The sequence below is a fragment of the Heterocephalus glaber genome, unplaced genomic scaffold, assembly GCF_053883595.1.
Source record: "Heterocephalus glaber isolate CG9 unplaced genomic scaffold, H.glaber_assembly_v1.0 deba00001472, whole genome shotgun sequence".
NCBI lineage: Eukaryota > Metazoa > Chordata > Mammalia > Rodentia > Bathyergidae > Heterocephalus > Heterocephalus glaber.
In genome coordinates, this window is record NW_028258315.1 from 99,632,787 (window position 1) to 99,654,238 (window position 21,452).

General features: G+C 40.0%; 1 protein-coding gene across 1 annotated transcript in view; it reads right to left on the minus strand.

Annotated features, from left to right (window-relative positions):
- The window catches only part of Magi1 (membrane associated guanylate kinase, WW and PDZ domain containing 1), a 353,668-nt gene extending 332,994 nt beyond the window's left edge, over positions 1-20,674 (minus strand). The window contains exon 1 of the mRNA XM_087181668.1: positions 20,549-20,674. The gene's annotated coding sequence lies outside the window, so the exon portion shown is untranslated. The remainder of the gene's footprint in view (positions 1-20,548) is intronic.
- Positions 20,675-21,452: the final 778 nt, after the last annotated feature.

Consider the following 21,452-nt stretch of genomic DNA (forward strand, 5'->3'; position numbering starts at 1 on the left):
AAAAAGAAACTCATAGACTGAAGGTAAAAGAATGGAAAACAGTTTTCCATGCCACAGGAACCCAGAAAAAAGCAGGGGTAGCTATCTTATTTACAGACAAAGTAAATTTCAAACCAAAATTAATTAAGAGAGACAAAGATCACTACATCCTTGTAAAGGGAACAATCCAAGAGGAAGAGATATACATGCAATCATAAATATACACACACCAAATACTAATGCCCCCAACTATACAAAACAAATATTAAGGGACAAGAAAAACCAAATAGGCACTAAAACAATTGTAGTGGGGGACCTCAATGCCCCACTGTCACAAATAGACAGATAATCGAGACAAAAAAATCAACACTGAAATACTAGAACTAAACCAAGCTCTTGAACAAATGGACTTAATAGTGTTCCACCCCACAAAATCAGAATATACATTCTTTTCAGCTGCACAGGGGTCATTCTCTAAACTAGACCACATAGTAGTTCATGGAACATGTTTTACTAAATGTAAAGGAAATGAAGTTATTCCATGTATATTATCAGTCCATAGTGCAATTAAACTGCAGATCAGTAGCATAAGAAACCATAAGAACTTCACAAACACATGCAAATTGAATAATGCTCTCCTGAACAACCAATGGGTCACAGAGGAAATTAAAGAAGAAATTAGACAGTTTTTACAAGTAAATGATAATGCCAGTACAACATACAGGAATCTATGGGACACAATGAAAGCAGTTCTACGAGGGAAATTCATAGCAGTGAATGCCCACACTAGGAAAACAGAACGAGCTCAAATAACCTAATGCTGAATCTTAAGCATCTAGAAAAAGAAGAGCAAGACAAATCCAAAGCTCATACAAGGGAGGAAATTATAAAGATCAGAGCAGAAATCAATACAATGGAAACTAAGAGAACAATGCAAAAAATCAACGAATGAAAGAGTTGGTTTTTCGAAAGAATAAATAAAATTGATAAACTCTTAGCCAACCTTATCAAAAAAAGGAAAGGCTCAAATCCATGCAATTAGGAATGAAAAAGGTGAAGTCACAACAGATCCAGGAGAAATCCAGAGGATTATCAATACCTATTTCAAGAACCTGTACTCTAATAAAATGGAAAACACAGAAGAAATGGACAGATTTCTACATAATATGAATTACCAAAGTTGAACAAAGAAGATATAAAAATTCTAAACACCCCAATTACAATGAAATTAAAAATGTAATTAAACATTTACCAACAAAGAAAAGCCCAGGTCCTGATGGCTTCACTGCTGACTTCTACAAGACATTTAGAGAAGAACTATTGCCACTACTCTTTATACTTTTCAATGAAATTGAAAAGGAAGCAATACTTCTAAATTTATCCCTATAAGTAAGTGTTACTGTGATTCCAAAACCAGAGAAAGACCCAACCAAAAAAGAGAATTACAGGCCAATCTCCCTAATGAACATAGATACAAAAATCCTCAGCAAGATACTGCCAAACAGAATACAGAGGGTCATCAAGAAGATTACACACCCTGACCAAGTCAGATTTATCCCAGGGATGCAAGGATGGTTCAACATATGTAAATGAATAAATATAATACATTATATCAACAGAATCAAGGACAAGAACCATATTCTCATCTCAATAGATGCAGGAAAAGCATTTGATAAAATTCAACACCCATTCATGATAAAAACCCTTCAAAAAATTGGAATAGAGGGTCTTTATCTCAACTTGATAAAGGCTACCTATGAAAAACCAACAGCAAACATCATTCTAAATGGTCAAAAACTGAAATCCTTCAAGTTAAAATCAGAAACAAGATAAGGATGTCCACTATCACCACTCCTGTTCAACATAGTTTTGGAAACATTAGCCACAGCAATTAGACAAAAGAAAGAAATAAAAGGAATAAAGATAGGAAAGGAAGAAGGTAAACTGTCATTATTTCCTGACGATCTGATACTCTACATTGAAGACCCAAAAAACTCTGCCAACAGACTTCTAGACTTAATTGACAGATTCAGTAGAGTAGCTGGATACAAGGTAAACACTCAAAAGTCAATAGCCTTCTTGTACACAAATAACAGTCTCACTGAGAGAGAAATTAGGAAAACGATCTCCCTTTCACAATAGCATCCAAAAAAATGAAATATCTAGAAATCAATCTAACAATGGAAGTGAACGACCTCTACACTGAGAACTACAGCACTCTGAAAAGAGATTGAAGAGGATATAAGAAAATGGAAAGACATCCCTTGCTCCTGGGTAGGAAGAATCAATGTAGTGAAAATCACCATAATTCCAAAGATGCTATACAGATTCAATGCAATCCTGATTGAAATCACAACAGTATATTTCACAGATCTAGAGAAAAAATTCCAAAAATTCATTCAGAACCAAAAGAGACCCAGAATAGCAAAAGCAATTGTAGGCAACAGAGACATGGCAGGAGGTATCACAATCCCCAACTTGAAACTATACTACAAAGCCACTGTAATAAAAACAGCATGGTACTGGCAAATAAACAGACCTGAGGATGAGTGGGATAGAGTAGAAGACTCAGAAACAACTCCAGACATACTCAGCTACCTCATCTTCGACAAAGGAGCCAAACACCCTCACTAGAGGAAACATACTCTTTAATAAATGCTGTTGGAAAAACTGGATTTCAACTTGCCAAAGACTAAAACTAGAACCTAATTTACATCATGCACTAAACTAAAATTGAAATGGATTAAAGATCTAAATATTAAAAGAGAAACACGAAACTTGCTGGAAGATAAGTTAGGTAGAACTATTGAAGACATTGGCACAGGAAAAAATTCTATGAAGAAATCCTCGGTAGCAAGGGAACTAGCACAAAGAAGTAACAACTGGGATCTCATCTTATTAAAAAGCTTCTGCACTGCAAGAGAAACCACCAATAGATCTAAGAGACAACCTACTATGCAGGAAAAAATTTTTACCAGCTATTCCTCAGACAAAGGTCTACTATCTAGAATATATAAAGAACTGAAAAAAATCAGACCTCTCAAATATACAGACCCAATTCAAAACTGGGCATCTGAAATAAACAGACATTTCTCACACAAAGAAGTACAAGCAGCAAATAAACATTCGAAAAAATGTTCAACATCACAGGTCATTCGAGAGACACAGATGAAAACAACACTGAGATTCCACCTCACTCCAGAAAGAATGGCTGCTGTCAAGAAATCAACCAATAACAAGTACTGGCAGGGCTGTGGGAAGAAGAGAACCCTTCTCCATTGTTGGTGGGAGTGCAGACTGGTGCAACCACTGTGGAAACCAGTATGGAGATACCTCAAAGAACTAGGATTAGGAATCCCATTTGACCCAGCTATTTCTCTGCTAGGTATCTTCCCAAAAGAATTAAAAGAATCATACCACAGTGATATATGTTCACCCACGCTTACAGCAGCACAATTTGTAATAGCTAAAACTTGGAAACAGCCAAATTGCCCATCAACTGGAGACTGGATAAAGAAGATGTGGTTTTTCTATAAAATGGAGTAGTACTCAGCCATAAAGAACAAGAAAGCAGAGATATTTATAGCTAAGTGGATGCACATTGAGGCCACACTCGTAAGTGAAATAAATAGGACACACATGTGTAAACACAGAACAGTTTCTCTGGTGTGAAAAATTAAAAATGTAAATAAGGATCAAAATGTATAATTGAGGGCTGGGGATTTAGCTCAGTGGTTTCGCCACCTGCTGCGCCACCAAAGGACCCGAGTTCGATCCCCAGTACCAAAAAAAATGTGAAATAGGAAGAAAAGCTCTAAAGGAGTAGGGGAATTGGGAGGGGTAGGGGAAAGAAAAGAAGGGAAAAGAAAAAACACGAGAAAAGAAAAAAAATGGAAACAAAGTCGTTGTAAATAGGGAGGGGAGGAGGGGGTGAAGGCAGGGCAGGGGAATGGAGAAAAAATAAGAACCAAGATACATCATGAGAAGGTACAAATTCCCAATGGTGAATGTAACTGTATTGTATACATAAATGTACCTGTAAACTTAATGGAAAAAAGAAGAGAAGAAAAGGCAGAGCAATGGATATCTCCCACCCCACCCCCCCTAGCTCTCTGCTTCCTGGCTTCTAGGAGGTGAGCAGCTCTCCTCCACTCTAGGCTCTTCCACCATTACTGCCCTGGCACCAGCTGACTATGGACTGAAACCTCTACAAAATGTGAGCTAACATTTTTTCCATTAAGTTTATTGGTACTTTTTAGGTATACAATACAATGACATTCATCATTGGAACTTTGTACCTTCACATGATGTATCTTGGTTCTTATTTTTTTCCCCATTCTCCTGCCTTCCCTTCAACCACTCCACCCCTCCCTATTTATAAAGACTTTGTTTCTGTTTTTTTCCTTTTCTCATATTTATTCCTTTCCCTTCTTTCCTTTCCCCTGCACCTCCCGCTTCCCCTTCCCCTTTGAACCTTTTCTTCCTATTTCAAGTTATCTAGTATACATTTTGATCCTTATTTACACTTTCAGTTTCTCAAACCAGAAAACTATTTGGTATTTACACATGTGTCTTGTTTATTTCACTTAAGAGTATGGTCTCAATGTGCATCCATTTAGCTATAAATGCCTCTAATCTCACATTCTTTATGGCTGAGTAGCACTCCACTTTATAAAAAAAACCCCACATTTTCTTTATCCAGTCTCCAGTTGATGGACAATTGGGCTGTTTCCAAGCTTTAGCTATTGCAAACTGTGCTGCTATGAACATGGGTGCACATGTGTATCTCTGTGGTATGATGCTTTTAATTGTTTTACGAAGACATCCAGCAGGGGAATAGCTGGGTCAAATGCAGCCTCTAGTCTAGTTCTTTGAGGTATCTCCATACTGATTTCCACAGTGGTTGCACCAGTCTACACTCCCACCAGCAGTGGAGCAGGGTTCCTCTTTCCCCACAGCCCCACCAGCATTTGTTAATGGTTGATTTCATGATAGCAGCCATTCTTTCTGGAGTGAGGTGGAATCTCAATGTTGTTTTCATCTGCATCTCTTGAATGACCAGTGATGTTGAACATTTTTTCATATGTTTATTTGCTATTTCTACTTCTTTGTGTGAGAAATGTCTGCTCATTTCAGATGCCCATTTTTGGGTTGGGTCTTTACATTTGGGAGGTCTGATTTTTTTTTTTTCAGTTCTTTATATATTCTAGATAGTAGACCTTTGTCTGAGGAACAGTTAGCAAAAAATTTTTTCCACACTGTGGGTTATTTCTTCATGCTGTTGGTGGTTTCTCTTGCTGGGCAGAGGCTTTTTAATAAGATGAGATCCCACTTGTTGATTCTTTGAGCCAGTTTACATACGACTGAAGTTTTGTTCATGAAATCTTTTCTTACACCAGGGTCTTCAAGAGTTCTACCTAACCTCTCTTCCAGCTGGTTTAGTGTTTCTGTTTTAATATTTAGATCTTTGATTCAATTCTGTTTTAGTTTAGTGCATGGTGAGAGATATAGGTCTAGTTTTAGTCTTTTGCAAGTTGAAACCCAATTTTTCCAGCACCATTTATTAAAGAGGCTATCTTTCCTCCAGTGAGGGTGTTTGGTTCCTTTGTCAAAGATGAGATGGCTGAGTGTCTGGCACTGTTTCTTCATCTTCTAATCTGTTCCACTGGTCCCTGGATCTGTTTCTTTGCCAGGACCATGCTGTTTTTATCACAGTGGCTTTGTAGTATAGTTTTAAGTTAGGGATTGTAATACCCCCTACCTTGCCTTTGTTGCCTAGAATTGCTTTTGCTATTCTAGGTCCCTTCTTGTTTCAATGAATTTTTGGACTGTTTTCTTAAGTTCTGTTAAGTATGCTGTCAGAATTTCAATTGGAATTGCATTGAATTTATATAGCAGGTTTGGAAGTATGATCATTTTCACTATTCATTTCAAATAGAGCATCAGGTACTGGGTCTCAGTGATGAGGTGACTAAGGCAATGATAAAAGGTAGGGAATACTACATTTTCTTCTTTTCTGTGGAGATCCTAGGAACAAATAGCAGCACATTTTATTCCACTGAACTTAATACAAGAGGAACCCAGCTGTTGACAATGGTCAAAGATAGAAGACCTGGACACTCGGATTCCATCACTCCGCAAACTAGCTGCTCTATGCATAACAGGAAAAATGTGGAAACTCCCTCAGAAAACCTGATCCCAAATAATTAAACTAGTAATGAAAAATGAAGAAAAAGAAAGAGAAGCTATTATATAAAGTGTCAACCATCTAATAGCTCCTCAACTATTTTTCTGAACACACTTTAGCATGGGGATTTACAGGAACATATTCTTGGCAAACAGTATAATAGAGAAATATAAAACTATCCAAAGATTTGTTGAGATTAAATGAATTACTGCTGCATATGAATCAGTTTCTTTAAAGAAGGTATATATTATAAAATAGACGTCTTGTAGTTGGAGTTATACTTTCATCTTATTTAAACTATGCCACCTATAGAATAAGATAATTCAATGTTATATATATATATATATATATATACACATATATATAAAAACACCGTGGCTTAGTACTTTACCATGAGAAACCTTGCTTTTGAGTTGAATTATACCAGAATGAAAGCTGGAGAGAACAAAACACTCAGTGCACAGGATGCCAGCCACTCTGTCTGGTGAAGATGCTGACTGTGCAGTGCATAACTACTGCAGTGCTCCTGCTCCCATACTTGTAGCGTGGATTTAGAAGTGCTACCAGATCACTGAAGATCATTCTACAAGGCAGGTACGTTATATATTGTCCTGGCTGTCTTCTTTTGGGGGGGGGGGTTGTTTTGTTGTTGTGTTGGTTTTTTTGTTTCTGTTTTGTGTTTGGCTTAGGGAAGTTATGTTTCTACAGCACTCAAAGCACAGAAATCTCTATTAATGCTGTCATCACCTCACAGATGCTATCTTGAAAATGGCCAGAGACCATTACAGTATTTCTACATACTGATCAGAAAGAAGGCCATAAATTCTTTAGCCCACCATCCACAAGGTGCTAGAAAGCATGACTTCTAGAAACACTGCTGCCTTCCACTCTGAAGAGCGTGAGTAGGGCAGAGCACAGCTGAGGCCCCCAGTAAGGTGTCTTTATGTGGGGGGTATGTGGAGGCCTCCAAGTCTCCTCCAGGGAGTCATGCAATCATCAGCATTCTCCATTAGAGCCACAGCAGGCCAAAGGTAGAGGTGGGACAGAAAGGATAGAACTTGGTGCAGTATTATCAGAAAAAGGAAGGAAACAAAACACATGGGAAGGCTACATATGTGCAGCAGTCATGCAACAAAGTACTAGCAAATGCTCACTGCAGGACTTAACATCCCTCCACGTGGCACTAAATGCTCTGAAGGAATACGACACTGTTGGAATTCATCAGCTTATTGGACAACATGTTCATTTTCACACAGATTTATGAGAGTTAAAAAGAATTTATAGAATACAGTTTGGTAACCACTTATTTAGATATTTAATTTGTGTTCGTGATGAAGAGAATTCAATAAAAATTTTAGCTACATCTGAATTTTTAAAAATAAATAAAAAGGGAGAAGAAATTTATTCCAAATGGAGCATCCATTGAGGTAGATGATTTATGATGAAAAGTTGTCATGGGTGGAGGCACTCGGTGGGATGGCATGTACTTAGCATGTGTGAAGCCTCAAGATCAATCGCTAGCACCATATTCAAAGAAAAAGAGGCAGTGAAGAATGTGCTTCTGTCACTGTGACAACATACATGAGAATAACTGTGTGAAGGAGGAAAGGTTTGTTTCAACTCATACTTTCAGAAGTTTCAGACCATGGTTAGCTAACTGCATTGCTGTTAACCCTCTGACAAAGGAGAAACACAGTGGAAGGGCGTGGTGGTGGGCAGGTGCTCACCTTGTGGCAACAGAGAGCAATGACAGCAAGAAGAGCCAGAAAGGAAAGGACAAGGACAAGATGTACCTTTCAGAGGCATCATCCACCTGGGCTCTGTTTCTTAATTATGCCATCCAATTACAAGTCCACCAACAGCTTAATCCACTCGTGGTGTTGGAGCTCTTGTGATCTGATCAACTTCTAAAAGCCTCACTTTGAACACTGCAGCATTGGGGATCAAGCCCCCAATACATAAGCCTTGGGAGACATTTCATATCCAAACCCTAACAAACGTTTACTGGGAAAAGTGAGTACACATAGTGATATAAATTGATGACCTAAAATAATCCTGCCCTTGGCAAAATATTTCCAATTATTCACACATTGTTTCCTTTCTTTTTGTTTCATGGAGTAACTATGAGGGCCTCCAAGCTCCAACCATGGAGACATGATGCAGAAATGAGGTCGGGGAGACTGGGCTTCTGTATTCAGACAGAGACAGACAGATAACAAAAATTAGGTATGCAAAAGAAATTCAGAAGTGAAGTCAATTATTTTTAAGACGCACATGTTAATCTGGGTGAGTGGCAGAGAATGACTGTGGGTGGGATTGGGGAGCTTTACTTAGGGTGCACAAGGGTGGGAAATAACTCTAAGAAAGTGACACAAAGACTGAGTATGTGATCATCAGGAGGAGCCAGCCAAGGAAAGGTGTGGAAAAGAGAGCTCCACCCTGGGCAAGTGGCAGGTACAAATGCTTCGAGGCAGAAAAAGAAATTGGAGGAGGGGCACCTTGCAAAGGGAGGGTGGCTTTAGACTGGGCTGGAACCCCAGGGAGGGAAAGATCCTGTGGGTCAGTAGTAGCCACAGTATGAAGACTTCCACCTGAGGGAGGCTGCTCAGAGATTTTAAGCAGAAAAATTCCACAATGTCAACACAGCTGTTGCTGTGTGGGATCCAGCAGGAGGAAATACTAAAGACAGAAGAGGAGAATTCATACTTGCCCTGGTGATCAGTTCCTCGCACCTGACAGTCACCCAATGAAGCAATGAACACTTTGCTTTCACCCTCCAAACAGCATTGTTGGAAGAGACACAGTCATTCAAAAGGAACAATGCAAAGGGAAGACACATTTACTTTGATATCATTTCATCTAGGGCACCATTATTCCAACAATCTGCTTCTGAAACTTAAAAAATAACAACTCAAGCAAAACTCTTTTTTTATCTGTATAAGCACTATTCCTCTAGCAGAATCTGACTGTATACCAAAGCCAATTATTTTTTTAAAATAATAAGGCTCTATCTTGATTTCTAATCAATACTCCTATGACATCTCAAAAAATGATCACTTCCACATTTGATAATCCTTAAGATTACAAGTAATGACACACGGTAAAATATGGTTAATTGTGATCTGATTAAATCAGATTTTGTAGAGATTTGGACCTGCAGTGGTCTGAATCTGTTTTCTGCTTTATCCAGTTGAAAAATTCTGTTCTATAAATTAGCAATTAACAAATAATAGAGGGAGTGACATTCACTTATAGAGAAATATTTATGCAAAACCAAACAGCAATTACAAACAGCTCACTTATTACCCCAAATCACCCAAAGATCTCTATTACATTATTATTTTGAAGCTGCCTGCACCTATATCAGTAAACAAACTATACCCATTTAAAAATATTTCCTCATTTAAAGTTTTCAGTTATTCCAGCTACTCTTATAACATAGTTAGATACCAAAAAAAAAAAGTTTCAGGCTGGCTCCAATCACTCGGAGTCACTACCTGATAACACTCTGGGTATAATACTGTGCACAGCAGAAAATTACAGCAAACATTTTATAGAGTCACTTGTACACTTGGTTTTACCTGAAACTGTAAGTGGACTAACTCCAGCCAAAGATGTAGAAAGGGGGCTATGGCTAACCACGAAGCACGGCTGGCTGCCTACGCTGCCTCACGTGAGCTGCATAGCTGCCTCTCCAGCAAGGCCAAGTCCTCGAATGCAATCTGTGCTCGCTCGCCTCTTGGAGCCCATCTTGGAGGCTCCCAGCACTGACAGCAGCGAACTCTGCCTCCTGAGCAGCTGCTCCAGGAGTCGAGCCATAAGCAGAGTCTCCTGAGAGGAGTTCTAAATTAGTCTACTGTAAATACAGTACTGCAGTCTAAGCAGCCAACTGCACTAGATTTTAAAACAAGTGGACACCAAACAACTAAAAAACTAAAAGACAGAGAGAGGAGAAGGAATGCTACATTCTTTTCTTTCTGCTTCCAAACACTTTGAAGCCTCACATTCAATTAAAAATTAAAACTTGGCCATATGTACCACCAGTCTAATTACATTTCTCAACATCTATCCTCCTTTTCAGGCCAAAAGAAAATAATATTTACAGAACAGCATATTGAAGCAAGATATACCATTGCCTTTTCATCTAGTTGAGCTGGTGAACACCTCTGTTACATCATTTGCCTTTTGTTTATCACTTAGAAGTGCTTTTGGCTGCAAATAGGAAAATCCTTAAGTAGCAGTGGCTTAAACATTTCTACTTTTTGTTTTGGCACCAGGAATCAAACTCAGGATATTGGTTTGCCAGGCAGGCACGATGTCACTGAACTACATCCCCGGCCTGCAGCGGCCTAAACAGTGAGAGTTATTTTTCTCATAGAAATCTGGAGGGAGGCAGTTTCTGGGGTTGATTCAGCTATTTGGCAGTGCTGTGAAGACACATCTATCTCCTGTTCCATTATTATCAGCATGCTAGGCTCCTTCCTCCAGTCTTTTACCCCATTTTCACAAAATGGGCGCTATATTTCCAAGCAACATACCTCATTCAAAGCAGGGAGAAGACAGAGTCAAAAGGATTTCTCTTCTTGGGTGTTTTTTACTCAGGAAAGGAATCTCTCCTACTTCCTCTTGTGTCTCATTGGCCAGATAGTGTCACATGGGTCACACCAATTGCTGCTGAAGCAGAATTCACTGCCTAGACCATTTGGCCTGATCCTGATCCATCAGGATAGGGTAGGGACAGGTCCACTTTGCCTGAGCTCAGTTATCTGTGCTGACTACCGCAAAACCAGGATGTGGGAACAAGGGTAGACAGTGGCTAAGAAGACAAGGACAACAGCACTGCCCACAGTGTTTCCCAGAGCAGAAGGATCTGGAAGTGGAGAAATGACTGTTAAAGAAGAAAACCAATGGTGCATTTTAGTTTCTTCTAAAGGCTGAATATTGTGGGAAATTGATGTGTCACTTGCTGTCACTTTAACTGCAAGATCACCTGTTCTGTCATATATACTGGTAGTAAACCTTTTAGGGACGAGTGCCCAAACTGCAACTCAAAAAACCCACTTATTTATTGCAAAGCGCCAACACTGCAATTAAACATGAATACTGACGTTTTAGTTTAGAAAAAACAACTCATACATTAACATCTTTTGTCTGAAAAGAAAACACATGTGTGGGGCCAGGGATTTAGCTTAGTGGTTCCACCGCCTGCCTTGCAAACAGAAGGACCTGAGTTCGATCCCCGGTACCAAAAAAAAGAAAAAGAAAAGAAAACACATGTGCCATGGGTTCAGCACCACTGCCACATACAAAGAGAAGAAGCAGGGTGAACCAAGTCACCACTGGAAATATCTCCTAGCCGCAAACTTCAGTGATCAATAATTTAAAAAACACCCAGTCAGTGGTGCACATCTGTAACCCAGCAGCTGCTCCACAGGCTGTGGCAGGAGGTTCACAATTTCAAGCCTGGGCAACTTATTGAGACTCTATCTCCAGAAAAAGGTGGGGGTATAGCTCCGTGGAGAGTGTCCCAGGGTTCAAACCGCAGTCGTGAAAGGAAAAAAAGGTAACCACAGCATCACAGGGCATCTACTCCAGCTTCCCCAGAAGGAGAATTAAATGCCCATTAAAACATGACCATGCTCCAGTGATTCAATAAGTGCTGTATGAAGTGCTACATGCACAGGCTTTAAGGAAAGAAGCCCTGTCCTTAGGTAGTTATGGCTCCAGCAAAATACAGAAATTTATCTGTTTGCAGGTCAAACCTGCACATAAGTGACTTCCACATTATACTGAAAATACCAGCACATGGCCAACCCTAACACTGGGCTGAAGTCTGACTGGGATGGAATTCTAGCAGCATATAAAGAAACTTACATTATCATGCACTAATTAGCAAATTTTATGCTTTAAATAGTAAATAGTACTCACAGACTGATTTTTAGGTTTGTTTGTTTGTTAGGTTTTGTTTTGTTGAGACATGGTCTTGCTGTGTTGTCCAGTCTGGTCTTGAACTCACTATGCAGTCTAGGCTGGACTCGAGCTCATGGCAATCTTCCTGCCTCAGCCACCTGAGTGCTGGCATTACAGGTATGCACTACCATTCTGGGCATGCTAACTGATTTCTGAGGTTACTGATAGGCAAAAGCTAGTAGAGAACACAACTTTCATCTATCTTCTATGAGACCCCACTATGCTCAGGACTTGCTATGGAAGGAAAGAAAATGTTTCTGAGTCATTCTAACACAGCATTCCTGCCTCAGAATCTCCAGCAGAAAGGTGGTTTCTGTTGTCCTCTAAAGGATCTCAGCAGCACAGTGGGGAAAGAAGAGAGACCTTTAAAGCCTGATGTCCTTTCACCCTTCACAAATTCACTCATTTCTGATGACTTAGGACAGAACATCAATTTGATCTCAAACGCAGATTTTTTTTGTATATAACATACAGAACTCTTTGGAGACTTATGTTCTTATATTTCAGTTATCAAGGGAATTATTCAAAAATCTTGCCAGAGATTGTACATCACAATTAAGCATCATCAATGCCTATCTTACCCCATTCCCAGGTCTGGTCCACTTGCAGGAGTGATGCACCTCCAGGAATGGAAGGCATTAGACTGTATTTGGAGAAATACCTTTAAGACCCCAAAAGAAAAGTCAAGTCCATCATTCTTGGATATATCAGTAAGAGTCAAAAGAGAGGAAAGAGCTAAATGTAAAGTGGCAGAGAACGTTAGGAGTGCTGCAGGCTGGAGAGCTCATGCCGTATTACAGGGTGAGGTCTACGTTTCTGCTGACTGCCTGTGCCTGGGTTTACCAGATTACCTGTTTTATGTGTTTTGGGTTTTTTTGGTGCGTGTCTGTGTGTTTTGTGTTCAGGATGAGCTGGAAAAGTAATTCTGTGCCAAATCCCCATATTTTAGATATCTGAATGACTCACAACGAGCATTGGGGAAAAGAATTCATGACAATATATTGGATTTAGCCCACCACAGCTGACATTTCTGCTACAAGCTCATCTGTAGCAATGATAATCCAAGAGAAAAACCAGAAGAAAACCTCATCCATTTCTCCCACAATAAGACACATCCTATTTGGGCCGAGGATTTAGCTCAGTGGTTTCGCTGCCTGGTGCACAAGTGGAAGGACCCGAGTTCGATTCCCGGTACCAAAAAAAAAAACCAACAAAATAAAGACTCATCCTATCAAAAGTCCATCTGGTTTATAGAGACAGATGTAACAGATGTGGTCATTTGAAGACTGCTTAACTCTTCAGCCAGCCTCTTCCTTGGGTATTTCATCCTAAGTTTGAAACAAAGTGGCTTTACATGGCATATTGAAGCATAAATAAATCACTGCAACAGTCTGGACTCTTTCTTCCACTTCTGCTCAGTCTGGAAGCACATGAGATAAACAGCTGGATGGTCATTCCGACAGGGATGAGACCACTTGTGAGAGGCCCCACCGCCACTGTCCTTAACCCTCCAAGGAAGGGCAGTGCAAGGCTGCTGCTCAACACACAACGCCCTGCCCCACTTCCTCCCTGGCCTGGCCTGATTCACACTCCAGTCTACTCTTCCTGTTGGTATAATGCCCCTCCTTGGGTCCATTTATCTTTTTCAAAACTAAGGACATCATCTCAGATCATTTTCCCCACTGCTAATAGACCAAGGGATGGAGAGCAGATTCAGCAGATAAAGATCAGCTGGCAAGACGCCAACTCAGCTTTATTTGCAGGTTAAATACATTGTCTTTCTATATAACCTTTGCTATCATTAGTCAAATCACCACTTCAGCAACATTGACAATTCTGTAGCCACTGCTTCTAAATCAAAACATGTGACCTTTGAGGAGTACTGAAGAAAGCCGAGTTCCCAATGCTAGAAGGACCCAGTGCTAGAAAAGAAAAAAACAAAATCTAAAATTATTGTTCTGATCATTACATTTCACACAAAAACTTCTCTCTATATATGGTTTTTAAAAGCATGTATCTGGGCTGGGGATTTAGCTCAGTGGTTCCGCCGCCTGCCTCGAAAGCGCAAGGACCCAAGTTCGATCCCGGGCACCAAAACAAACAAAAAATAAATAAATAAAAGCATGTATCTTTGCAAATAATTACATTCCTTGAAAATCTGGCCTCCCAATTCCTTATTACTTAATCATACATTATTCTTGAAGGACACACAACACCAAAGATCTATGAATGTTATTTAACCTCCAAAGAATTTTCATCAGATACCCTATTGGAATTGCGCTATATTCCTAAAATTTAATTTCTTCCTTATAAATGAAAGAGGCCCATGCAGACTGTTTTTTAAAAAACTTCATTTAATAGATTACTGTCTGCAAGTGTCTCATAATAAGTAGCAAAAGAATTTATGTATTATTTTGGTTTCTCATGTTTAAAGTAGATAAAGCCCATTTTAAAAAGTGTGTGTGAGGGGCGGGGATTTAGCTTAGTGGCACAGCATCTGCCTTGTAAGCACTGAGTTCAATCCCTGGTACAAAAAAAAAGTGTGTATAAAAAGAACATCAATAGAAAGCAGAAATGTTCGGTTGCATTCAACAGTGCACTTAGGGAACAGGAAGTGTGGGGCTGATGGCGCTCCTCCCTGATAGACAACACAGGCATTATAAATCACAGTAATTGGTAAAGTGGTTCACAGAGCAAGAACTCTATCTCCAGACTCCACCACTGGTCAGACAGCCCTGAATCTGGGATCCACAGCTCTTTCCGGGAATCATTCCATCCCAGGAGAAGCTTCTTGGGCAGCCGGCAAAATACAACCTCCACACCCCAGAGCCCAAACTGATGATGGTGATCATCAGCAGCCTCATGGAAAACACACAAGCAATATGTATTGACCAAGGTACCACAACTAAACCTCTGCTCACCCTCACACCCACTGAGACCCAGCAGGTGTCTCAACAATGATAACTGCAACCATCTGAACATGCCAGGTGCTGCACCAAGTGCTTTACAGTGCCATGTCAGTAAATCATCACAAGGCCTCATAGGAGCTGCTGTTCTTGTCTGCAGTCAGATTCCATGGAGGTGCACAGATGAGATGCCCTCACTGAGGCCACTCCCACGATGAGTTGAGCCTCAAGAAAAAAACACAACTCCTACTGAAAACACTGTGATAACTAAAACTTCCAGACACAGAGTTCTCGGGAATAACACAAAGTTGTGAAAGTGAATTCAGACAGCAGATGGATGGCTATCAGATTCCCACTCTATATGCATCGCTCAGCTCCCATTGGGTCTCACTACATGGCTATTTTAATTTCTGTCCTTTTATCTCCAGTCCACTGGAAAATTTCCCAGCAAGAGAGCAGCCTAATCTATCTGGGACCTGCCAATGGTGATTTTTAGATGAGTGGGACTCCATGGGTGAGAACAGAGCCCCCGTTTAATAGAACACTATTTGTATCAGCCAGGGATCTCCACAAAGATAGAACCACGAGACAGATACAGTGCTGCAGCTGGAGCTAGAGCAAATTCATTACAGGAATTGGCACACATGATTATGGAGACCAAGAGATCCTACAATATGCTGACTGCAAGCTGAAGATCCAGGAAAATTGAAAGAGAAATTCAGTCCCCTGTGGCACAAATTCTCAGTCTAGGGCAGAAGGGTTGAGCTGAAATAAGTACCCCAGAATCTGAAACCCTGAGAACCAAGACCTCCAGCATCCAAGGACAGGAGAACATGGATGCTCAGCTCAGGGAGAGAGACCAAACTGGCCCTTCCTTTGCCTTACTGTCCTATCTAGGACCTCAGAGGACTGGGATGATGCCCCATTCACACTGCTGAAGGCCATTCTACTTATTCAAATGCCAATTTCTTAGAAAAACACTGACACATTCACTCAGAGTGTTTTATTATCCTTCTGAGTATCTCTTTACCCAGTCAGAAACAATGTTTTACCAACTATCTGGGTATCCCTTTGCCCAATAATATGGGTGACACATAAAATTTACCATCCTTCATGGAATCTTAGAAATACGTATGTGCCCACCAGCCAGAACTGATTGTGAGTGGGGCTGCACTTGCTTCAAGGCTTTTAAAATGGATGGCTAGATGAATGGGTGAAAGGATGGATGCAAATTTCAAAAGCAACTTCTTCAGGTAAGGGATAAGTCAAGGTCTGGAACTAATAATTTACTCACCAGGTATATAGAGCTAGACTTCAGCAGCATGCTAAACATGCTATGCATGCACTAGGAGTAAAACAGTGTGTAACAGGGCTCCGACATGGATAGGCAAGGGTGCTGTGCAAGCAAGGCAGAGAGGATCACAACGCATCCCGAAGGCAGCAATGTCACCCCCTTCACAGAGGGCCAGCATCGCACCCACGAGCGGACCTCACCACCACCACCATCTGCCACATGGTGCCAGGTCCTCTAACTTTCCTGAGAGGCAGAAAGTGAAGATTTGGTGGAAAGGCAGTAACATCAAATCATAAAGGTCAGACACAGACACGTCATGCCAAATCAGAGCCAATAAAAGGTTTTCAACAAGAAAGTGAGATGACTGGCTTTCACCTTATCAACACCACTCTTAGTTACATGGTAAATGAGCTGGAAGTGGGTGAAGGTCTAAAACTTTGCTTAAGCAATTACTGAAAGCACACATACACACACATCATTGTCCATGAAACCAGCCTCATTAGTTCTCCTAAAATAAGATTTTGTATTTCCTTACAATTTTCTAATATAAAAGTAAAAACTAATTCTTTCAAAAGTTCTAGTTCTCTTTCCTCTTTGTGCCAGTGGCTTTAGACCACATTTCAATAATGTACTAAACATGCTGAAATCACAGACTTGGAATGAAACTAGCAGTATCTCCAGAGAAGACTTATAATGATTACCATGTGCTGGCTTATCTGAAGCCTGTGCATTCAACTCACACAGGCACACCCCACACAAGACACACAAGCAAATACACACTCAGGAAAATAATATCCCATACCGTATCTGTATTTCTGCCAGGACATGCCATGCATCAGCTTCCACTGCAGATGCCTTTTTGGTTTTAAATGATAACTGAATGGACATGATGCTAAAATGTTTTCTGAGTGATCCACAGTGTGCAACATACATTACATACATTACTCTCATTTAATCCTTGCCTGACTCCTAGGAGATTAGTAAGATTGTACAAGTCAGAAACCACTGCCAATATTCAGTAATGAGTTTGCCAAAGGTCAGACGCCCTGTAAATTGAGACTGCGAACACACGCAGCTCCACTCCAAGCCTGTGCTTCTTACTGCCATGTCTACCACCTCTACCTGGGAGTGTGGGCAGGGCAGTGGTAAAGACTGTCTAGTTGTAAGATCACACATTCTTTTCCTCTAAAAACATATTCAGGGTCTTGGGGAACCCTCAGAGATAGGGAGCAAAAGGATAAAAAACTTCAATGCTATGAATTATTTTACATGATTCAGAAACTTATCTTCTTGACTATGACTGACAGACCATTTTGAAATCTTCAGTGAATCTGTGCTTCAGTGAAATCATTGGTTAGGCCACTAAAGTTAGCCTGTGGAAAAAATCTTAACTGACATGGAAAAGTCTAGGAAAAGTGACTTATGGCTCTGCCATGAATCTGTCATGGGGACGTGGGCAAGTTCCGTGGTTCCTGTGCCTCTCTAGCCTCGTCCCTGAAGTGAAGAACCCAGCGTCTTTTCCCAGAACTCTTCAGAGGACTAAGTGAGTCACAACACGAGTCAATGTGCTTTTGCACTATCTGGTACCTGGCTCGACGACTGCACAGCTGGTGAACTTACTCAAGATGAGACCTACAGCCACAGTGTTTCATGCACTCTCTTCTTTGTGGAATTCCATTTTGTGCAAACCACCCTAGGACTCATATCTGACTTCTACGCCATGCTGCTGAGCTGGTAAACTTCTTCATCCCTGTGTGTGCGAAAACTTATAGCATTTGTCACAGCGTAATTAGAAAGTAGAAAATTGGCCCAAGAAGTTGCTGTTAATTGAAGAAACCTGCCAATTGACAATATGTCTGGGAAATGTTTGTGAACAAACTCAGAAACATCTGCCCACACAACCTCTGAAAACAGATATGCAAAGTAGCTTTTCAAGAAAGGGGGTAAATGGGGAAAAGGGTAAAGTAAGCCTCTTCTAAAAAGTCAGTTTCTTTAATAAGAGATCCTATGTACTCTGGACATGCTAAGGTATCTGTACATTCTCCTGAATGCCAGACACATGTAGGCACATACCACACTCAAATGTTCTTGAGATCATGATTACATTAAATATCATCTTCCCATGGTGGTAATATTCATTCCTATTGTAGCAAGTTCTGACCTTTCAAAGCCCATTTAATTATACATTAAGCTTCTACTATATGCCTGGTATGTCCACCCAGCTCTTAATATTCCATCAGTCTCCTGAATTAAAACATCTCTGAAGCAGCCTGTGACTTTGCCAGCACTTAAAAAGTCTTTAAAACTGTCCTTTAATCTATAAATGTTTTTGTAAAATAAGTATTTTCTCTAAAACAAGAATATATTTAATATGCATTCCCTTTTTGTATGGGTTCTCACATTTTAAGCAAGTTACACTTTAACATGAGTCTGGAAAGAATTAATGTACATCTAAGGAAGACACATGTTCACCAAGACACTGTTACTGTATATGAGGGCTTTGTTCTTCTACTAGTTACAGAGGAGAGGGAGAGAGACTTCATACTCTTCACTGGTATCTAATACGGTGATGTACTTGAGTGTTTCTGTAATGACTCTTTCAAATTGTTCCTTATATTACACATCAGTTTTTGAGAGAGACCAAAAGTATCTCAGGTATCTCACTGACAATAGAGAATCGAGAAATGGCTTTGGAAACTGTTCATAATAGTTGGTCCTTTCAGATAGTCTTTGTATATTAGTACCAGTACCCTTACATCATAGAATGTTAAAACCACAGGAACAGTGAAGAGTCTGCCGGCACGTCTCACAATGCACCTTGCAGAATCATCTGCACGGGTTAGATGCTCTGAGTCCAGGGCTCAGTCTGTTTCTGGCTTCCACTGCACACAAAAGCTCGGAAGGGCGACTGACCAGTACACAGTACATGCCTGACAAGTACCTGCCAAAGCCGTGAAATGTCAGCACAAAGAGTAAGAGGAGGCTGACCAAAGTGGTACTGTACCTGGTCTCTAAAGAACGGGTCTGAACAGAAGAGCTGACTGTACTGATGCCAAAGGTATGGAAACACACTTTAAAAAGAGGACTGAAGCAGAGAAATTTTGGTGTAGGATCTGCTAGACTGAAAGATCTTAACTTCAACAATAACAAGAACTTTCACGCAATTATGTATTTTTGAATAATTTTTTTAAAACTTTTATTAGTCCATGTTTGCAATACATAATGATTACATTCCTTGTGGTAGCTGGTACATGTACAAAACAAATTTTAATCTTTTTCTCATCCCCTTCCCATCCCTTGTTTCTCTCCTCTGCATCTCTTGGTCCTCTTCCCTTTTGCAAATGACCTATCTCCCTGTTCGCTATTATCTATCTTTATTTTGCTCTTTAATTTATTACACTTTAGATTTCTCATATAAGAATACCCATGCCATATTTAAGTTAATGCATCTGATTTATTTCAGTTAACATTATGGACTCCAACATGAACAATGTTGCTAAAGTATTAACAATGAAATCTCTAAAAAGTGAGATTATGGGTGACTGTTTTTTCTTTTTAAAAATTGTGTTGAAAAATAGAAATGATAAACCAGAATTTTAACCATTTTAAGTATGTCATGTGATAGCATTAATTGCATTCACAATATTGTGCCACTATCACCACTCTTTTCTAGTGTTTCATTACCTCCAGAAGAAATTCTATAGCTATTAAACTATTCCTTCCCTTGCCCCACTATCCCAATAAGCTCTACCCTACTTTCTATCTCTATAAATTGGACCATTCTAGATATTTTGTACAAATGAAATTGCACAATGTTGATCCTTACATGTCTGCTTTCTTTTACTTCATATAATGTTTTCAAGGTTTATTCACTACTGATTTTTTTGCAAAATATTTTTGTATATTCTTTTTTTGCGATGGTAATGCTATATAGGAAATCAGAGGCTTTGTATTTTAAATAAATGTGTATAATATAGACATGGAAGAGAAAAGACAAGGCATCTCGAGCAGAAGGAACTAGATAGGCAGAGGGGCAGGGGGCAGAGCAGGGAGAGCCTCCAGAGGGGAATGGGGAGTGGTGCAGATGGCCTGTGGTCAGTAGCTCTGAAAAGGGCCTATCAGAGAACACACAAGCTCTAACCCAGAGCATGCTGCATAGGCTCTAACCCCAAGATCCACTCCATGCACAAAAACACAGAGTATGTTACTTACAATTGGAAGCCCTAATTTTGCAGGCGAACATATTTTGTATGATTTGGCAGGTTACAAATGAACACAAGAAGACAGCATCTGTCAGATCCCTTAGGAAACCAGGCACAACCAAATGTAATTCCTTACCTAAAAAACATAAACACATAACACATATTAAAATTCAATTGGCATGATTTTACGTCTTTCTTAGTAGTTTAAGCATATATTAAGTCAGTCCCTCTCATGGCAAGCTGCCCCTGGCAGGTGAATACAGAATCCCTAATCCAACACATTTTTCCCTTATTCATAACTGTTTCAATGTGAATGTTCCTATCAAAGATGTATGTTTAATAACACTAATGCAAGTATATATAATCACTGTCTCAAACATAACTCAGTACACTACATTATCTATTAACCATGAAATTAGCCATCTCCATAATCAAACGGGTCCTTGATGTCCACCTGAACTCTCAGCTGGCCCTTGAGTCCACCCCTCACTTACTAAATGTCCACCCCTGCCCTCAGCATATCTACTGAAGACAAGTTAGCACTGCTGGTAATGCTGAAGGAAAAACATAATTTGGATCATCAAGAAATTCACAGACTAGTGTAGAAATGAACTGTATTCAAGATTCTCCTTGCCTTACTGATAAATTCCTGGAAAATAATTATATTAGTTTGCACTTCTGCATACTCAGTTGTACATTCAGCAAGGCTATGTAGAGCAATTCTCTGTGCTCAGAATATATGATATTGCAGCACAGAGTCCCAGTCCCAGCCCTGCCCGGGGAACTACATAGTCTAGCACCAAATCCAGATATTTCAGCAAGAGCAAATGTGATGAGAGGTGGAACAAGGAGATCTTGCCTCATGATAAGTGAAGTGAAGTTCCCCTTGATAAGACACATTTACACCGAGACAC